We start from the raw sequence: 21,476 nt of genomic DNA, 5'->3' as shown, positions 1-21,476 counted from the left end.
TTTGGAGCCTAATTTTTGATACTGGTCACTTAATATATATATATTTATACATTCAGGGGTACGGCGGGGGGCCGGCCCTATCCCGCTATATGTTGTTGTTACTATTCCTAGAAGTCTGTAGACATATGGATGTGGGTTATTTATAAGTTTGTTTCAACTGTGCCTATACGGTATATTGCAAATGTTTTTGTATTATGGCAGCCTCGTCGGCGCGTGCTTTTTCATGACATGATATGAATGAAAGAGGCTACAGGTATCCTACTTACCTCGCCTTCCTTTGAACCTATTCAACATGAAATTAATATGAATATCAACCCCTTTTACTTTCCATCACCCTAGGTTACACCTTAGTATAAATGGAATCTATTTCCTTAGTCGTTTCCCCGACTAGTTATGTTATTCGCTAAGGCGTCGACGAAAATTGGGCAGCACCTCCCCTATAATGTGCCCTATCCAAATTTCCAATTAGGTTCCTAAGACCTACATCCAACCAACAACAACAACCTGCAACAATTCACACCAACAATATATAACATAAACTCCAAACGACTTATTCAAAAGTACGATATCACAATAGGGCGTCTAGCCTTTATTTTATAACTCCTTTAATTATACGCAACGAGGGGTCATGTGGCTTCAAACAGAAGCATACTAACCCACATTAGAACATATTTAGGCCCTGCAACAACACATCACACCCCTGCAGCAGCAACTCACAAGAACAACGCCTTATTTCGACGACAATTCGACTATAACGACTACAATTTGGATTGTCTTCAACGCCAAGCATTTCTACACTATTTTCACATTTACATCCACACACAAGGTTTATAATACACTCCATAACAATACCATAAAGCCTAAATTGAATGGATAAACATTACCTTACCCGAATTTGGCCAAAACCATCAAAGCGCAACTCGGAACTTCTCCAAACGCGCTGAAATTGAGCGGGCTATTTGTGTTACTTATTCGCTGCCCCAAATTGAAATTTTATGTTATTAAACACCATTATACAACTTAGGGACACTTCAAATAATTAATTCACGGAATGAAACCCGAAAGCTTACCCCAAAAGGGCCAAACCCGTAGCCCTCCTCTTTGCCCCTCTATGTTTTTGTCTTCTTCTCTTCTTCCAAATTTCCAATTGTAAAGCTGAAGTTTTGGTTCCAAAAACATCTTAAATCACATATATACATATCCATGTACTTAGGGAACACCGTAGATAATTAATTCATGGAAGAAAAGTGAAGAACTTACCTTAATTCTTCTTGAACCATGGTTGCCATAGGTGTTCTCCCTCTCTCACATTTTCTCTCTTTTTTTTTGGACTTGATTTGGCTGAAAAATGACTTGATAGTCATCAACACACATAGATATATTTCCTCAAGAAGTGACACATGTCATCCCCTAAGGGTGACACGTGTCCGTCTCCTATTGGGCCACGGATCCTTGCATTGTCTCCTAGGCTGCCACGTGTCTTTGTGGGGCCCACCCTCAAGTAGGTGGGTCACCTACTTGACCCCCAAGCAGATGGGTCACCTACTTGCTTGAGGTGATACCACGTGGCACCTCCTTATTGGCTGCCACGTGTCATCTTCTCCTCTTCCTCGTGAGTTCGTAATCTCATCTCATTTTAAGAGCCTATGTAATCCATGCTTCGCAAGCTTGGTACGTACTCCAATAGCTTAAGTATGTAAGACTTCCAAGTTAGTAGCTTACGTAGGTAACTCGAGTCCTACGACTCATTACTTGGCCTCCAATTCCTTCCGGATTCTTATGACTCCATTTCCAACCTTCTCTTCTATGGGGTATCACATTCTCCCTTCCTTAAAGTCATTTGATAGTGTCGTAACTTATCCGGCTCACACGATAGTGTCTAAGGAACTTAAGAAGACATTTCGAGCTCGAGAGTGCGGGGTGTAACAGTTATGGCTTCGGCTTCGGCTTCAGATTTGGATTTGGATTTTGATTTGGTCAATTGATATGATTGATTGATAATCTTTTTGGAACAAATTTTCTTTAATTTTTTAATTAATTAATATTATTTAATTAATTAATTAATTGAAAATCCTGACCCGTAACCCAGCCCGTTTCTTTCTTTCCCGGATTAATTTAAAATATTTCCCTCCATTTTTTTCAATGGATTTTTGAAAGGTTGCCTTATCCGAAAAGTTGCAAAGATTTTTCCAACAGGTGCCTTTTCTTAAAAGGTGCAAATAGGCTATATATATCTGTTAATCCTCAGAATATTTCATAAGAAATTTCTGAAATAACATCTTCTTCTTCTTCTTTCTGCACTTCCTAAAATCGTGTGATATATAGCCTTCGAGTGGTTTACAGTCACCAGAATTTGCAGTACCTCTATTTTGGTGAGTAAATCGTTCTATCCTGGGAGGAAGATTCGAAAACCTCGGGTACATGAGGGGAACAATTTCCTTAAGAACACACTGTGTATTCAGTGGGCTCGATTTTGTTCTTACAATAATTTTTCATATACTGTTATTATTTTTAGTTTCATTCCAGATTTTATCTTTTATTACTTTCAAAAGTTATTGTTACTGTTTAATATTTTTCAATACAGTTTAATAACAATCTTAAGGAAATTATTGTCATTTTTTTTTCTGATTAAACTATATTCTATTTTGGAGACTAAAATCTGTGTGATTTTCTACTTCGTATGAAATAAATATTCTCACTTGAAGAGTATAAAAACTTCGTTGGAATATTAAAGTTCATACTTGTACAATGATTTGAAGAGTATAAAAATTTCATCGTTGTTATTGTAAAAAGTCTGATATTCTAAAATATTAAGACAGTTTGTCTATTTTGACAATGAAAAGAAATGGCAAGTGATACTGCTACTACTTCTGCGACTGTTCTGCAACAAGCCAGACTGCTATGCCACCGGTGGAAAAACCAGAGAAATTTTCTGGAGCCAACTTCAAAGGATGGCAGCAAAGGGTATTCTTTTGGCTTACCACTCTTGGTATGCAGAAGTTCACCAACAAAGACCCTCCTGTGTCTGCTGCTGATATACCGGTCAATGAAAATTTTTTGATTACTGAGGCATGGACACAGGCGGATTTTTTTATGCAAGGGCTACATCTTAAGTGCTTTGGATGATGATTTGTACAATGTCTACAGTGCTATGAAAACTTCTAAAGAACTGTGGGATACACTTGAGAAGAAGTATAAGACTGAAGACGCATGCTTGAAAAAATTTATGGTTGCCAAGTTTCTAGACTATAAAATGATAGATAGCAGAACCGTTGGAACCCAAGTTCAAGAACTTCAACTTATTTTTCATGACCTTACTGCTGAAGGCATGGTGGTTAATGAAATATTTCAAGTGGCTGCAATGATAGAAAAGTTGCCTCCTTCGTGGAGAGATTTTAAAAATTATTTAAAGCACAAACGCAAGGAAATGAAGTTGGAAGATCTTGTGATTCATCTCAAGATTGAGGAAGATAACAAAACAGACAAAAAGAAGTCGTGTGGAAATTCAATGATTATGGGAGCGAACATCGTTGAAGATACTGCTCCAAAGAATAAAAAAAGAAAAAAACCTTTTAAAAAGAATAAGGAGCAGAACAAGAAAATGTTCAAGGAAAATTGTTACAATTGTGGAAAAGTTGGCCACAAAGCCTCAGATTGTCATCTCCCGAAAAAAGACGAGGGAAAGGGACAAGCCAATATGGTGGAGAATAAAGAAGGCATGGATGATCTGTGTGCAATGCTATCGGAATGCAACCTAGTAGAAAATTCCAAAGAATTGTGGCTTGATTCAGGAGCTACGTCGCATATTTGTGCAGTCTGTGAAGCCTTCGCTACTTATTCCCCTATTATACCTGATGTGACTATCTATATGGAAAATTCTGCAACGGCCAAGGTTAAAGTATATGGTAGAGTATTTCTGAAAATGACATCCGGCAAGGTGGTGATGCTGAACAAAGTTTATCATGTTCCAAAAATGTGAAAAAAATTGGTTTCTGTCGGTCTTCTTATCAAGAATGAATTCAAGTGTGTTCTAGTTTCAGACAAACTAGTTGTCAGTAAGAATGAAATGTATTTAGAAAAAAACTACCTCACTGAGGGTCTTTTCAAACTAAATGTAATGATTGCTAATGATAATAAAGTTTAAACTTCTTCTTACTTACTTGAATCAAATAATTTATGGCATTCACATTTAGGACATGTCAATCATAAAACCTTGTAAAAACTGATTAACTTAAATGTATTGCCTAACTTTGAGTGTAATAAATCAAAATGTCAAGTATGTGTTGAATCCAAGCATGCTAAGCATCCTTATAAATCTATTGAAAGAAATTCCAGTCCCTTAGAATTGATTCACACAGATATTTGTGATATGAAGTCAACACCAACTCATGGTGGGAAAAAGTATTTTATAACTTTTATTAACGATTGCACTCGATATTATTATGTGTATTTGCTTAATAGTAAGGATTAAGCAATTGATGCATTTAAGCAATACAAGAACAAAGTGAAAAATCAATTGAACAAAAGGATAAAAATGATTAGAAGTGATAGGGGTGATGAATACGAATTTTCTTTTGCAAAGATATGTTTAGAATATGGAATTATTCATCAAACTATTGTCCCCTACACACCACAATCAAATGGAATTGCGAAAAGGAAAAATCGAACATTAAAAGAAATGTTTACCACAGAACTTGTGGGGGGAAGCCATCCTTATAGCTAATCGAATACTCAACAGGGTGCCCCACAGCAAAACACAATCTATTCCATATGAACTATGGAAAGGAAGAAAACTCAACTTAAAATATTTCAAAGTGTTGAGGTGTTTAGCAAAAGTCCAAGTTCCTTTAAAAAAAGGGTAAAAATCAGACCAAAGACCGTGGATTGTATTTTTATTGGCTATGCTACAAATAGCAAAGCTTGTCGGTTTTTGGTTCACAAATCGGACATTCCTGAAGTTCATATTAATACGGTAATTGAATCAGATAATGCTGAATTCTTTGAAAACATTTATCCATATAAAACAGAATGTGAGTCCTCAAGTGAAAGATCTAAACAATCGCGAGAATAACCAAAGGAAAGTAAACCTACCGAAGAGGATCCAAGTCGTAGAAAACGTCGAAGGATATCTACTTCTTTTGGACCAGATTTTGTGATATTCTTACTTGAAAATGAGCCTCAAACATTTAAAGCAGCAATGTCTTCTTCTGATTCAGCATTTTGGAAAGAGGCAGTCAATAGTGAGATTCAATCAATTTTGAATAACCATACATGGGAATTGGTAGATCTTCCTCCTGGAAATAAACTTTTAGGATCAAAATAGATTTTTAAAAGAAAAATAAAAGTTGATGGCACTATTGACAAATATAAGGCAAGACTTGTGGTCAAAGGATATAGACAAAAGGAAGGCCTTGATTACTTTGACACATATTCGCCAGTAACAAGGATAACATCTATTCGGGTGTTAGTGGCACTGGCAGTCATATATGGTCTTGAAATCTATCAAATTGATGTTAAGACGGCTTTCTTAAATGGAGAATTGGAGGAAGAAATTTACATGGAACAACCTGAGGGTTTCATATTTCCTAGTAAAGAAAGGAAAGTATACAAACTTGTTAAGTCACTTTATGGACTTAAACAAGCACCTAAATAATGGCATGCGAAATTCGACCAAACAATGTTGGCAAATGGATTTAAGATTAATGAGTGTGATAAATGTGTTTACATTAAAAATACTCTAAATCATGAAGTCATTGTTTGTTTATATGTTGATGACATGTTGATAATGAGTAGAGATATTGCCGATGTGAATGCTACGAAGCGTATAACTTGCTAGCAAATTTGACATGAAAGATTTAGGGGTTGTTGATTTGATCTTAGGAATTAGGATCCATAAAACTCCACAAGGTCTAGCATTATCACAGTCACATTATATTGAAAAGATACTTGATAAATTCAAGTATTTAAATTTCAATATTGCAAAAATTCCAATTGATGTAAGTTTTGCACTTCCAAAGAATGAAGGTGAAAGTGACTCACAATTGGACTATGCACGAGTTTTGGAAAGTTTGATGTATATTATGAATTGTACACGACCAGATATAGAATGTGCTATTAGCAAACTGAGTCGATTCACGAGTAATCCCAATCAAACTCATTGGATGGTAATGAAATGAGTCTTGGGGTATTTAAAACACACCTAAAACTATGCTTTGTATTATAATAAATGTCCCACAGTAATTGAGGTATACAGTGATGCAAACTGGATCATCGGATCATCTGAAGTTAAATTCACGAGTGAATATGTTTTCACCATTGGTGGAGGAGCAGTGTCTTGGAAAACATCAAAACAGACATGCATCGCCCGCTCTACAATGGAATCTGAATTTATAGCTTTAGACAAGGCCGGTGAAGAAGCTGAATGGCTTCGAAATTTCTTGAAAGATATTCCATTTTGGCCCAAACCTTTGACACCTATATGTATACATTGTGATAGCCAAGCGGCAATAGGTAGGGCAGGGAGCGTTATGTATAACAGAAAATTGCGTCACATTCGACGACGACACAATACTGTTAGACAACTACTCTCTAGTGGGGTTATCACTATTAACTACGTAAAGTCAAGAGATAATGTATCAGATCCACTAACAAAAGGCCTATCTATTGAGGCGGTTGAAAAATCATCGAAGGGAATGGGGTTAAGGCTAAGGACAAGTCATCATGATGGTAACTCTACCTAGTAGACTGGAGATCCCAAGAACTAGGTTCAAAGAGATCAAACAAAGTTATGAATGGTGGTTCAACATTGTCAAATAACTCAACCCATTCTTATGATGATGGCAATGTTCAGAAACAAGGATAAAACCTTAAGGCTTTTTAAAGAGTTAATAAAGCATTAAAGATTTTTAATGATTATCTAAGTCTGGCAGAAAATGACTAGATAGTGTATCTATAGGACTACACGTTTAGAAATCACCTATATGAGTGTGAAGTATAAGCCACTTCAAGGGGAATGACGGTAAAAGCCCATTCTCTATGCATTCACGAAATCAGGCGGTATTCATGGCTGAAACGAACACAACCGTGAGAACCATAAATGGTTGAGGGTTAATTATATGACTTATATTGTCTAGTTATACAACAAAGTTCGACGGTTCAAAGATATCGCATCTACCGATTGATCGAGTATATCCTATATAAGTTCACTATGGAAAGTTCAAAGGGAAACCTACTTATCCAAATGCAATTAATCTTCGCTTGTATATCACACACTTATCTGTGCATTCCTTTATCTTATAGTCATTCCCCATTCATGTGGGGGATTGTTGGGTTTAATTTAATTGATAGGTTGAATGAGAAATGAAGGGAAAAAGAAGTGGAGGGAAAAATATTTGTTCTCTCTTGCTGTATGAAATAAGCATTTGTTTCACATAGGTGGTGGAAAGGAAAAGTCTCCTACTTAAAAGTAGAAGCACTCCTTCATGCTGCTAAAGGGTCAAGAAGAGGGTCTCCCCTCGCGTCGTCGTCGTCGTCGCTCGCTCGGCTTCGGCTTCGGCTTCGGCTACGGCTTCAGATTTGGATTTAGATTTGGATTTGGATTTGGATTTGGTCAATTGATATGATTGATTGATAATCTTTTTGGACCAAATTTTCTTTAATTTTTTAATTAATTAATATTATTTAATTAATTAATTAATTAATTAAAAATCTTGACTCGTGACTCGGCTCGTTTCTTTCTTTCCTGGATTAATTTAAAATATTTCGCTCCATTTTTTCGAATGGATTTTTGAAAGGTTGCCTGATCCGAAAAGTTGCAAACATTTTCCCAACAGGTGCCTTTTCTTAAAAGGTGCAAACAGGCTATATATATCTGTTAATCCTCAGAATATTTCATACGAAATTTCTGAAATAACATCTTTTTCTTCTTCTTTCTGCACTTACTAAAATCGTGTGATATACAGCCTTCGAGTGGTTCGCAGTCACCAGAATTTGCAGTACCTCTATTTTGGTGAGTAATCATTCTATCCTGGGAGGAAAGATTCCAAAATCTCGGGTACGTTGAAGGGAATAATTTTCTTAAGGACACACTGTGTATTCAGTGGGCTCGATTTTGTTCTTACAATAATTTTTCATATACTGTTATTATTTTCGGTTTCATTCCAAATTTTGTCTTTTATTACTTTCAGAAGTTATTGTTACTGTTTAATATTTTCCAATACAGTTTAATAACATTATAAACCTAGACTAGATAACGGAGCATGTGCTGATTTATAATTTATAATTTGTATTATAGTGTATTTTTTTTGTTTCCGTTTATGTAATCTTATTTTATCTTCGGAAGAATAAGATAATTGCCACTTTTTGAATATATCGTTAATCAATGTTTCAAATTAATTGAATTTAAATTAATTTTTTTAAAATTCAAAAACATTATTTGAACGATCATACCATACCCTAGATTAAAACATTAAACTTTAAAAATTTTCACACATACACACGAATACATGGACAAAACAATACAGAAATATTATATATATATACAGTCTTTGAGTTCCTTACTTCTTCTCTAATATATTTGTAGATACAATATTATAAATGAAGTAATAAACATTTTAAGGAATTCAGATGAAAATTAAACGACTCACATACAAAAAAGGTCACCTGCCACAAAATTAACAAGTTAGATACAAAAAGTTAGATACAAAAAGGTGGAGTTAATTCCCTAAATGGTCACCCAAATTTTAAAAATTACCTTCAAATATCATTTTTGTTTCACTTAGCATCAAAATATAATTCAATTACTACTATTTTCCTCCAAATATCACTCAACTATTACTGTTTTCCTTCAAAAATACTTAACACTTCAAAAGTCTTCTTCTCTCTTACATGTCATGTCATCTCATTAAAGCCTCATTATTTTTAATAATAAACTTATTTAATTTATTTAATCAAAATTTTAATTTTATTCTTCGTTTTTAAAAAAATAAATTAGTTTATTAAGAAGAAATTTGCAAGCTTAGGTATCTTTTTCGGTACTTAAAATTTGTATTAAACCATCATTTTTTTAAAAATAGATCTATTTAACTCATCAAACTTATGTCTCTATAAAAAAAGATTTGTAAATTATATAGGAGATTATGGAGATTATACAAACAAAAAAAAGTCACAAATAAACTAATTTTCTGCAAATTTTTCTATCAAACAAATTAAATGAAAAAATCTTTGTAGGTAATTATTATCTAAGGATTTTGAAATCCCTAAATAAATTATCTGAATATTTTAAGCAAGTAATTTTCCATAAAAAATATTCAAATATACCTGTAAGATTGACATAGAGAAAAGTTGGTAAAAAAGAGAAATTTATTATTTAACTTTTATTTTATAATTTATTTTTTTATTTTTATGATATTATATTTCATCGAATTATACAATTAAACAACAATATATATCCTTAACTCATCCCAAATTCATGAAACACAAATAATTAGTTGTGTTGCCTATTTTAATTCAATAATACACGCATTATATGAGATAAATATGCTCATTAATAAAGGTTAAAATTTTATTTTCTACTTCAAATATTATTTCACTTTCTATATTTTTTTCTTAAAAAAAGATTGTAAGCATGAATTTCAAAGTACATAATTGCTTTTTTCCAGTGTTTAATTGATCTTTAATATTATTGATCTATTATAAAATAATGATTAAATAATGTAAGTTAACGCTCATGAAATGATTTGTACATCATGATTTAGTTTTAACTTCAATTGAGTTTAAATTTTTCAAACCTACAATATTTTTTGAATATATACGTTTATAATTATACAAAATTGATAGCGTTATAGTAAGTGTTAAAAAGTTATTCTTCATAATAGAAAAAAAATAAAGTTTACGAGAAATGATTCTTAAGTATGAAAATTACTTCTTAATAAATTAATGTATTTTAAAAAAAATAAGATTATAATTTTTAGTTAAATGAGTTTGATGAATTAAATAAATCTATTATTAACAAAATAGATTTTAATGACATGGCATGCCAACTAGGAGAGAAGGAGGCTTTTGAAGTGTTAAGTACATTTTAAGAAAAATGGTGATAGTTAAGTGATATTTTGGTTCTAAATAAACTAAAAATGATATTTGAAGTCAATTTTCAATACTTGAATGACCATTTAGGGAATTAACTCCAAAACAAAGAGTAAAGATAAATGAAATTGTCATGAAAATTTAAGAAGTGGGATCCACAAATGTTAAAGAAACCCCAAATAAATGCAAAACAACCAAATATACCCCTTTGAAGCAAAATCACACATTTGAAGCAAACTCCTCTGCGCAAAGCAGAGATTCCAGCTCGCAATGTTCCTTTCCTTTGCTAGACAGAGAAGAATATGTGTGTTAGGACTTAGGGCTTTTCTTTGTTTGAAGAATGAGTTCCAATTGGATGGGTAAATATTATTGATTAGGTCGGGTTATATTATTGGGGTGGGGCAGGTTATATTCGAATTAGATCTATTTTAAATTAGATTGATTTTTTAAATCATAGCCATCTACGTGTTTCTTTGTTAATTATTAGGGTAAATTTGAGCCAAAGAGTAACGGAAGAGGTATATTTAGCCTAAAAGTATAATGAAGAGTATATTTAAATTATTTTTAATAGTACAGAAATATATTTGACCATTTTTCGAAAGATATATAATACTTGGTTTGTTCACTTTTACTTTGAATTGACATATCAATGAAAAACTAACAATTGGCATAATTATTTTATCACATTATTTTTATTAATTGAGGTGTATTTGTGGAAAGATGAACTATGAGCTTGAAACTTAGCACGAGTAGTTCTTCAATGGAGATCAATGATCTAGAAAGAGAATTATTGAAGAGGATATTTTGTACATGAAAATTGTCTTGATCTACTTCATTATCAGTACATGAGCTGAATATATGGAGAATGAAAGTTACTATAACCGCCTAACTAACTATTTTGCCAGTTATACAATTAATCACTAATCTAACTAACTTGTAACTATACTAACAACCTAACTACACGTGACTACCATGTGCTAATACTCCCCCTGAAGTAGGAGGGTGTAAAATGTTCAACACTCCCAGAACGCTGCACTTTACTTAGCCCCTTAGTTAACAAATCTGCCTGTTGTTCTTCAGTTCTCACATACTTTGTCTCAATGAGTCCTTCTTTGATCTTGTTCCGTATGAAATGACAATCTATCTTGATATGCTTTGTACGCTCATGGAATATTAGATTAGAAGCAATCAATAAGTCAACCTTACCGTCACTCATGACTGTCACTGGTGTTTCACCTGTACTCCCAGCTCTTGAAATAAGCCCAGTAACTATGTAATCTCAGCCATAGTTGATGCCATATTTCTATACTTTGCTTCTACAGAGCTTCTTGAAAATTTCTATTGTTTCTTAGACTTCCAGGACACCAATGAACTTCCAACTTAACTAAGTAACCTATCACAGACCTTCTAGTGTTTGGGCAAGCTGCCCAATCTGAATCACACTAACATGTAAGCTCCTGACTAGGTAATGACCTCATGAGAATATCTTTCCCTAGTGCAAGTTTTAGGTATGTCACTACTCTAACGGCTGCTTCCCAATAAGATTTTTTTGGCTGCTGCATAAATTGATTTAATGTCTACACTATATAGTTAATATCTAGCCTGATTATGGTCAAATATAATAATTTTCCCATCAGTCTTTGATAAGCACCAATATCTGATAATAGGACATCACCTTGAATTCCTTTTGCTTCATCAAACACTGCAGTGGCTAACCTGACATTGGTCTCCAAAGGTGTGGTTGAAGGTTTTGCTCCTCCAAATCATATTTCTGAGATTAATTCTAACACATACTTCTTATGATTCAGTAATATCCCAGACTTTGATCTCAAAATCGATATACCCAAGAAGTATATAAGATCTCCTAAGTCTTTTACTTTGAATTGTCTGTGAAGTGCCTCCTTTGCTTCATTGATCATGCTCATGCAGCTTCCTGTGATTAGTTGATCATCTACCTATACTAAGATGATAACAATGTCTGAGCCTTTTTTCTTTGTAAATAGGGAATAGGCATGATTACTTTGAATGAAATCATTGCCAATTAATGCCTCAGCTAGCTTAACATTCCATTGTCTTGATGTTTGTTTAAGTCCACATAGAGAATTTTATAGTTGCATACCTTAGTCTCCCCCTGACTTCTGAAATCCTCAGGCATCTCCATGTACACATACTCACATAAATCACCTTGGAGGAATGCATTAAAGGCATCCATTTGGAATAAATCCTACCCTTTAGATATTGCCAGAGTAATGACAGACCTGACTGTGACCATCTTGGCCACAAGATAAAGTCTCATGATGGTCTAAATCTTCTCTTAGACTGTACCCTTTCGCAACCAATCTAGCCTTGAATCGTTTTACTTCTCCATTTACTTGAAACTTGATTTTGTAAACCCACTTAGAGCCTCAGTGTTTTTTCCCTCAGGAAAGTCACAATCTCCCATATCTTGTTATCCTCCAGAGCTTTAATCTTCAACTTCATAGCTTCAATCCATCTAGCATCTTTAGCAACGTCTTTGAAAGTTTGTAGTTCCATAAGGAAAAAAAACTTTGTAAGGTAACTTTGATACTTAGGACTAGTCCTTTCATATGAAAGATAGGCAGACAATGGGTATAGGCTTCTACAATTTGCCTTGGACTTAATCTTGCTAGCACAGTCTTTCATCCATATAGGTTGCTTATATGTTCTCCCATATGTTCTTCTAGCAACACTAGAATCTGTAGAGGATCTTGCTTTTAAAGTGGAGTTATCTACAGGAGCGTCAGTAAGAGTATCACATGTTCTCTTAGAATCCTGCAGGTCCTGATCTATAGGAATAACTCTTACCGCTTCTGAGGGTATAGTAGGTAATGGCTCTAAGGGTGAAGAAGGCACTATATTATAGTCACTGCACTCAATATTTTTTGATGGAATAAATGAATCTTCAGGAGAACTAGAGGCCAATGTAGACTTTGAAGATTGTAAATGGAAAGGAAAAACTCTTTCTTTAAAAACAATATCTCTACTAACAAATATATTTTTTGAAGACAAGTCAAGAAGGATGTAACCTTTCTGTTCTTTTGAGAAACCAAGGAGTACAACAGCTTTTGCTTTTGATCCAAATTTATCTCCTTTTACTAAATTAGTAGCATAACACAAGCAACCTATCACTCTCAAATGATCCAGTAAGGGTCTTTTGTGATAAAGAAACTCAAAAGGTGTATTCCCTTTAATGACAACATATGACAATCTATTCATCAAATAAACAGCAACTTTAAAACACAACCCCCAATATCTGAGAGTGATCATGGCTTAAAATCTCAAAGCTCTAACTATGTTTAGTATTTGCGTATGTTTTTTTTTCACTGTGCTATTTTATTGTGGAGTGTATGGACAACTACTCTGATGGATTATGCTCAGAGATAATAATAATTCATTGCATTTGGAATTAAAAAAACTCACTCTCATTGTCAGATCTTAACACTTTAATCATTTTTCCAAACTGATTATGTATCATGTATAGGAACTGCCAAAGCACAATGATCACCTCAGATATAAGATGCAATAAATAAACCCAAGTAAATCTTGAATGATCATCCATAATAATCAAGAAGTGGTATTTCTTATCATAAGTAGGTACCTTATAAGGGCCCCAAAGATCCATGTGTACAAGTTGAAAAGGAAAATCAGCTCTAGAAGTACTAATAGGGAACTGTAATTTAACATGCTTTGCTAATGGACACACATGGAAATTATTTTTTGTAACAATGTTTGTGCACTTATTCACCTTTGAAATCTTTTGCATAATTATGTTTGAAGGATGTCCCAACCTCATGTGCCAAATATTATGATCTTCATTATTATTAGACATATGTTTTGCCTTCAGTTTAGCAACTACCACATTGTTTTTTGTGCCTGCATTAATCAGATATAGACCTCCATAGTCTTTGTCAATTTCATTTACCCTGCCATTGTAAAGATCCTGAAAAACACAAAATTCAGAGAAAAAGGTGACAAAGCAAAAGAGCTTTTTAGTCACTTTTAACATTGATAAAAGATTAAACCTAAATTCAGGAACATATAACACACCCTTCACTGTATTCTGTCCAAATACGTTTGCATTTCCTATTTGAGTGATCTCAGTCTTCTCTCCTGTAAGTAAATGCACTTTCTCTTTCTTAGAAATATTATCCTTTAATAAGTTTTTATTTGTAGTGAAGTGATGTATGGCTCCAGAATCAATGATCCACTCATCCTTTGGACAATTAGACAAGTAATTATACCTGCCATATTAGCTTGATGCTCTCCTGGTTCCTTATTCAGCATGCCTAAGATCTACTTGTATTGTTCATCAGTGAAAGGATTGTATAACTGGTTTTGCCTTTCATGATGACCTCCTCCAGAAATTGTTAGATGTTGATGCAATATTAACATGATTTATTATTGGTGGTGGCTCCCTTCTCCAGTTATCAGATTTACCTGTATTTCTTCTCCATCCTTCAAAATTATTACCATTATTCCTCTATCTTTCTGAACTATTTCCACCTCCATATGATTTTTTAGGTGGATAACCAATGAGTTTGTAGCAAGTATCCCTCATATGACCTTTCATTTTACAGTAGTCACAGTGTTCAAACTGCTTCTTTCCTTTAAAATCTCTACCTCTTCCTATTTGCAGGTTCATACTACTTGCATGCATTGCCAAGGATTCTATCTTTCCAGCTGTCTTAGTAGCTACATTTGTTGTAGCGACTTTTTGGCTTTCATCCTGATTGATCTGGTATATGTTTATCCTAAATATGGTGTTATTGACTTCATAAGAATCTACCATTTGCCTTAATCATAGGATTCATTCATACCACTTAGGAAATGCAATAATCTCTGTTGATTTAGATGTTTAATATACTTCTTTGACTTCTCACAACCACAGTTTGTTTATGGGACCAACACATCATATTCATGCCATAATTCCTATAACTTGGAGAAATACATTGAGACAGAGTTTGTACCTTGCATCAGCTTCTTTTTGCCTAGTAACACAATTTGCATCGATCTACTCCATAAATTATAGTTTTCAAATCCAGTAAGCTTTATTGGAACAAGGACAAATCCTGAAGTATCTGTCGTACCAAAAAAATAGAGGATGATCCGCATCAATTTTTGTTTCTGTCATTGATACAACAGAATAGCAAACTTCGATTATGTAATACTCGATCAATTAAAAAATCAAACAGAGATTCCTTCGATCTACTGCTCTGATACCATGTGAAAAGATGAACTATGAGCTTGAAACTTAGCTCAAGTAGTTCTTCAATGGAGATCAATGATCTAGAAAGAGAATTATTTGAGAGGATATTTTGTACATGAAAATTGTATTGATCTACTTCATTATCAGTACATGAGCTGAATATTTAGAGAATAAAAGTTACATCTAACTGCCTAACTAACTATACTTTGACAGTTGTACAATTAATCACTAATCTAACCACCTTGTAACAATACTAACAACCTAACTATCATATGACTACCATGTGTTAATAGTATTTGATCAATTTGGTCGGCCATGTGGGTGGGAAGCTCATCATTTATCTGGGTGCTTTGGAGGAGTTCTTGATCAGGGATTTTTGGTAAGTCTAGGTCACTAGGTCGTTCATAATTATCTTTGGAGATTAGGGATTCTTTATAAGAGAGATTGGTATTGGCTGGGGAAGTAGTTATATTTATGTCTGGAGGTTTATGGTGCCATCTCTTGATCTAAGGGTCCATGAAGAGTTTTGAAGAGAGAATCATCTTAGTGCCTATTTGGTTTAAGAGCCTGTTTGGATGTACTTATTTTAAGCAGCTTATAAGTTGAAATCTGCTTATAAGTTGAAAACTGCTTATAAGTTAAAAAAATAATAAGTTGTGCAGCTCAACTTATTCTTTTTGACTTATAATTTGTTTTCAACTTATAAACTGCTTAAAATAAGTTCATTCAAATAAACCCAATTATTTATTGGGGTTACTTTAAACACAAAATGACTTTAAGTGGTCAGTCAAACATTCAAAAAAACTGAAAATAGCTTATAAGCAGCTTATAAGTCAATCCAAATGGGCTATAACTTATTTTGAGTAGCTTATAATCTACTTTTAGCTTATAAGCTTTAAAAAAATAAGTGGGGCTACCCCAAGTTATTGCACTCTGAGCTTTGATACTGTGAAGCTTCTAGTGGAGCTGCTAGTGCTTTTTCTGTTTTGGCTTTCTACACTTTCTTTCGATCTCATTGTTGTTCTCATTCATTCGCCACTAATTTGGAAGAAGAAGCTCAAATCAGTTCATATGAATCTTTAAATTATCGGCTTGCACACAAAGTATTTGATAAAAATCCTCAGAGAGTTTCTTTGAACAATCACTTGCTATTTGAGTATTCCTGTAACATTTACTTTTCACTTTCAGTATTTTTCGGTGTCAACCAGGTTCATTGCAATTGGAGTTGGTACCTTCGGTTTCCATATCTTTCCATATTTATTCTTTGCTCATACAGTTGTAGTTATATTTTGCTGACTTTAGACCTTTGAATAATTTATTAGTTCATACGCGTTTTCGTGGCTTTGGATAGTGATGGTAGACTAGGGTCATGTTCTCGCTCAAGGACGGGGATGGGGACGGGGACAGGGACGAGGATAAGGAAGGGTAAGTGGGTTAAAGAAGTATCTAGGCTAAGAGTAGGTTCTTGGAACATTGGAACGTTAACGGAAAAATCCATAAAGCTAGTTAACATTCTAAAAAAGAGGAAGATTAACAAAGCTTGTGTCCAAGAGACCAAATGGGTAGGTTCTAAAGTAAGAAGGTAGACGGGTATAAGATTTGGTTCTCTGGTAGATCGAAGTATAGAAATGGGGTAGGCATTTTAGTAGACAGTGATTTAAGGGATCAGGTGGTGGAGTTTAAGAGAGTCAATGATAGGATGATGTCGATTAAGGTGGTCGTTGAAGGGATCACGTTGAACATTATTAGTGCTTATGCATCCCAAACGGTCTTAGGCGAGGAGGATAAGAGGCTCTTTTGGGAGAATTTAGATGAGTTAGTGGGAGGCATACCGCCTACTAAGAAGCTTTTCATGGGAGGGGATTTCAATGGGCACATCGGTTCTATTTTGGGAGGGTATGATGATGTGCATGGAGGCTTTGGCTTCGGGCACAGAAATGGAGCAGGAGTTTCACTTTTGGATATCGCAAGAGCTTATGGGTTGGTGATAGACAATTCGAGTTTCTCAAAGAAAGAGGATCACTTGGTAACCTTACGTAGTTCGGTGGCTAAAACTCAGATAGATATTTTACTCCTTATGAAAGATGATAAAGGTTTGTGCAAAGACTATAAGGTCATTTCGATCGACAATCTTACGACCCCACATAAGCTCTTGATTATGGATTTAGGAATCAAGATGACAAGAAAGAAGAGGGTCGGGGATGACCGACCTAGGTCAGATGGAGGAGTTTGACCATGGCAAGTGCCCTGGAGATGGGAGAGAAATTGAAATATATGGGGCTTGGGATAGTCGTGGGGATGCGAACAGTATGTGGGATAGGACGGCTAGTTATATTAGGGTTGTAGAAAGAAAAGTGTTGGGAGTCTCGACAGGTAGCCTTGGTTGGCATCGAGGGGACTGGTGATGGAATGGAGAAGTGCAAGGGAAGGTGAAGCAAAGAAGATGATGTATGCGAAGTTGATAGAAAGGAAGGATGAGGTGGAGAAGTGGACGAATAGGGAACTTTATAAGATAGCAGGGAGATTGACAATGATGTCACACACCATATTGGGGCAGGGTGGATGAAATGGAGGCTCGCTTCCGGTATGCTATGTGACAAGAAAGTGCCACCACAACTTAAGGGCAAGTTCTACAAAGTGGTAGTTAGACCGGTTATGTTATATGGGGAGGAGTGTTGGCCGATTAAGGTCTCTCACATTCAAAAGATGAAAGTTGCCGAGATGAGAATGTTGAGATGGATGTGTGGGCATACCAGGAGTGACAAGATTAGAAATGAGGCTATTCGAGACAAAGTAGGAGTGGCCTCGGTGGAGGAAAAGATGCGGGAAATACGACTGAGATGGTTTGGGCATGTGAAGAGAAGAGACACAAATGCCCCAGTACGGAGGTGTGAGAGGTTGTCCATGGATGATTTCAGAAGAGGTAGGGGTAGGCCAAAGAAATATTGGAGAGAGGTGATTAGACAGGATATGACGCAATTACAACTTACCGAGTACATGACTTTAGATAGAAGGATGTGGAGGACCCATATTAGGGTAGAAGGCTAGTACATAGTCTCGTTATTCTTTCGTATTAGTAGGCACATTAGCGCACTATAATTTCTTGTGCTCTAATTTCTATTATTATCTATTACTTTCTTTACTTTGATTACTCTATTTTATCTGTGTCGCTTTCATTATTTGCTTTCCCATATCGCTTTGAACTTCTTAGCCTTATCTGACCTCTTTTTATGCTTCTATTAAGCCGAGAGTCTCTCGGAAACAGTTGTCCTACCTTTGTAAGTTATTGTTGTTGTTGTAAGTTATTTTTAATTTATAACCTGCTTTAGTAAAGTTAAGTCAAAAAGATCCAATTATTTTTTTAGACTTATTTGAAGCACAAAATAATTTTAAATTAACCAGTCAAACACCCAAAAAAACTGAAAACAATTTATAAGTCAATCCAAACACACTCTTAATCATAGTCAACATTCTTCTTACATCCCCATGTTTCATTAATTGACGACCGAATTTTAGTTTCTTTTTCTCTCAAATCTCTCATAGAGAACCAATGTAACTTGGGTTAAAATTAAAGCCTTTCCACAATAGCTAACAAAAAAATGTTGAAAGACAATTTGTTAGGTAGGGTTTGGATTGACTTTTTTAAAAGTTACTTTCTTCTTCGATCACTTTTATTTATTATATTTTGATTTGATATATTTATTAATAAAATAATAAATGGTTAGATCTTTTAATCATATTATTCTTGTTTATTGATATTTAATATTAAATCTTAAAAAATAATTAAAGAAATAAAATATTATGGATAAAACATGAAAAATAATATTTGTTTTTCTTGATATATTAAAAGTGATTAAAAGTGAAAAATCTATTTTAAAACTAGTGTACAAATAAAATAAATGTAAAAGCTAAAAGTCATAAGTTGGTAGTACACTATTTTTTGTAGCATTTTTTTTTTACTTTTTTAATTAAAAATAAGTATTTAAACGGACTTTTTTTAAAGACTATGAAAAAAAAAATTAAAACACCCAATTAGTCTCGTGATTTGAAAGAAAATTCAAGTGATGTCATTAAAACTTTCTTTTGAGTTGCCATTGATGATTTTGAGGACCCTTGCTTTCTTCCGGATCGGCTAGCAAATTCAATATTGTATTCTACTTTTTCTATTCGATATTAAGTTAATTTATGAAGAAATATATATTTATTAAAAAAAAGTGTTTGAGATATAAATTAAATATTATATTTTATATTTACTTTTTTAGTTAATATCAATTTATTTTTAAAAATAAAAAAATTTAAAATAAAATTATAAATATAAAAAATTAACTTTCTTAAATTTATTACCTAAAAATATAAGTTAGGGTGCCAGCCTCCTCGAAATATATACTGAGACACCCAACGTTAGACACGCTTAATCAGGAAGTAAAACATTAGACACTGCAATCTACCACGTGTCGCTCAAATAGAAATAGGCCACAGGTGTACAAGTATAATGTTATCAACACTTGTTGATCCAAAAAGGGATTTTTTACGGGAAAATTACGTTGATAAATAAATATATTTTAGTTAATTGGCTAATATAATAATAGTTTGAATTTAATTATGGCTCGCTGCTATAATTACAATTTGAGTTTTATATAATTCGCGCGATTATATAATTGAGTTTTGTATAATTCACGCGATTTATACAAACGTTATGCGCTAATCGAATTGTATAGCGAAATATATAAACACTACAAATTGTATAGTGAATTATACAAACATTGTGCATGAATTGTATAGTGAAATGTAATGAAATATTGAGCAAAAATCAATGTGTACCTTGATACGTTACAACAAGAGGTGTTGATTTTGCTACCAAAAGAATTGCTCCAAGTCCACTTCGTCTCTCAAGAAAATGGAGTATTGTTTCACAAACTAAATGTCTCCTTTTTGGTGTTTATATCTTGAAATTTGTTATGGTACTCAAGAGATTCCTTTTTTTTTGTTTTCATTCGTTGTCTGAAGAAGAAGTAATATGTATAGGGGAATTTGGGCGGATAAACAGTTATTGAGTAACTGTTCCCCCCTATTTTTTTAAATCTGTAGGTTACATTCTTCTTATCTTCTTTTTTCAGATAATCAAAACAAAAAATGAATCGAGTATCGGCCCACATGGGAAACCCATGACCTGTAATCCAACATCTCACACTTCTCACGTGGTGGACAAGATCTGATCCAGTACTACATCAACAAGACACCAATTCATACGACAAATAATTCGTGTGACCTACGAGCATCACGATCTTTATCTTTAAGGTTTTAGAAGCTACATTTAGAAATTCAATCACATGTGAAAAGAATTTTCTACTAATATGAGAATACCAATACTCACAATACCCCAGACTTCATTCACTACTTTAGTAGTTACTTATTCGATCCCTCATCCATGTAGTAGGGGTTGCAAATCGAACGATACACAACTTGGTTTTGAAATATATGGCACTCAAAGTTGTAAAGCTGGTCTTCTTTCATATCAAGTCATTGAAGTTGGTGCGCCACTTGGTCGATTCGGATTTATGTACGGAATCTTGCATCGGCAAAAAACCGTCCTCACCCCTGCCTTTAGAAGAGAAAGCCGCAAGGAATGATGTCATATCTCCTACAAAAGTAATAACAATCAAAGAACAAATTGGCCTTCTTCGTTTTCAGCATTTCTATATTCTGGAATAGTTTGTTAGTATTTCTATCCTGGAGGACGGATCTCGTGACAACGCCTTCCTCGCTTGCGAAATGCTTTATCATTCTTACTGAAGAGAAAAATGGTTCATCTCGTGTAGTCATTGTGGACTCGTACAAGGATATTGAATTCTTAAAAAGGTAGACTCGAGTTCATATTTAATTTTATACACACAACTACACTCGAATGTAATAGCCGGCTTATGTATATAAGTTAAATTATTTAATTTAATCATCTTTCCTTTCTACTCAAATATATCTATTCCAAATCAACTGCTTTCTTAGACATGCACTACATTGTTGAATCACTCATGGCTGTTAGTAACATGCTAAAGTAGCAACACCAATCGAAACTTCAAGAAACAGTAAAAGGTCAAAGAGTATTCTAATGAAAAGTTAATTGAACTTTTGAGGGTCTCACCTAATGAAGAAGCAGGGAACCATTCTT

The sequence above is a fragment of the Solanum dulcamara genome, chromosome 4 (assembly GCF_947179165.1).
Source record: "Solanum dulcamara chromosome 4, daSolDulc1.2, whole genome shotgun sequence".
NCBI lineage: Eukaryota > Viridiplantae > Streptophyta > Magnoliopsida > Solanales > Solanaceae > Solanum > Solanum dulcamara.
The sequence above is the reverse complement of the archived record's forward strand: the minus strand, read 5'-3'. Positions refer to the sequence as shown.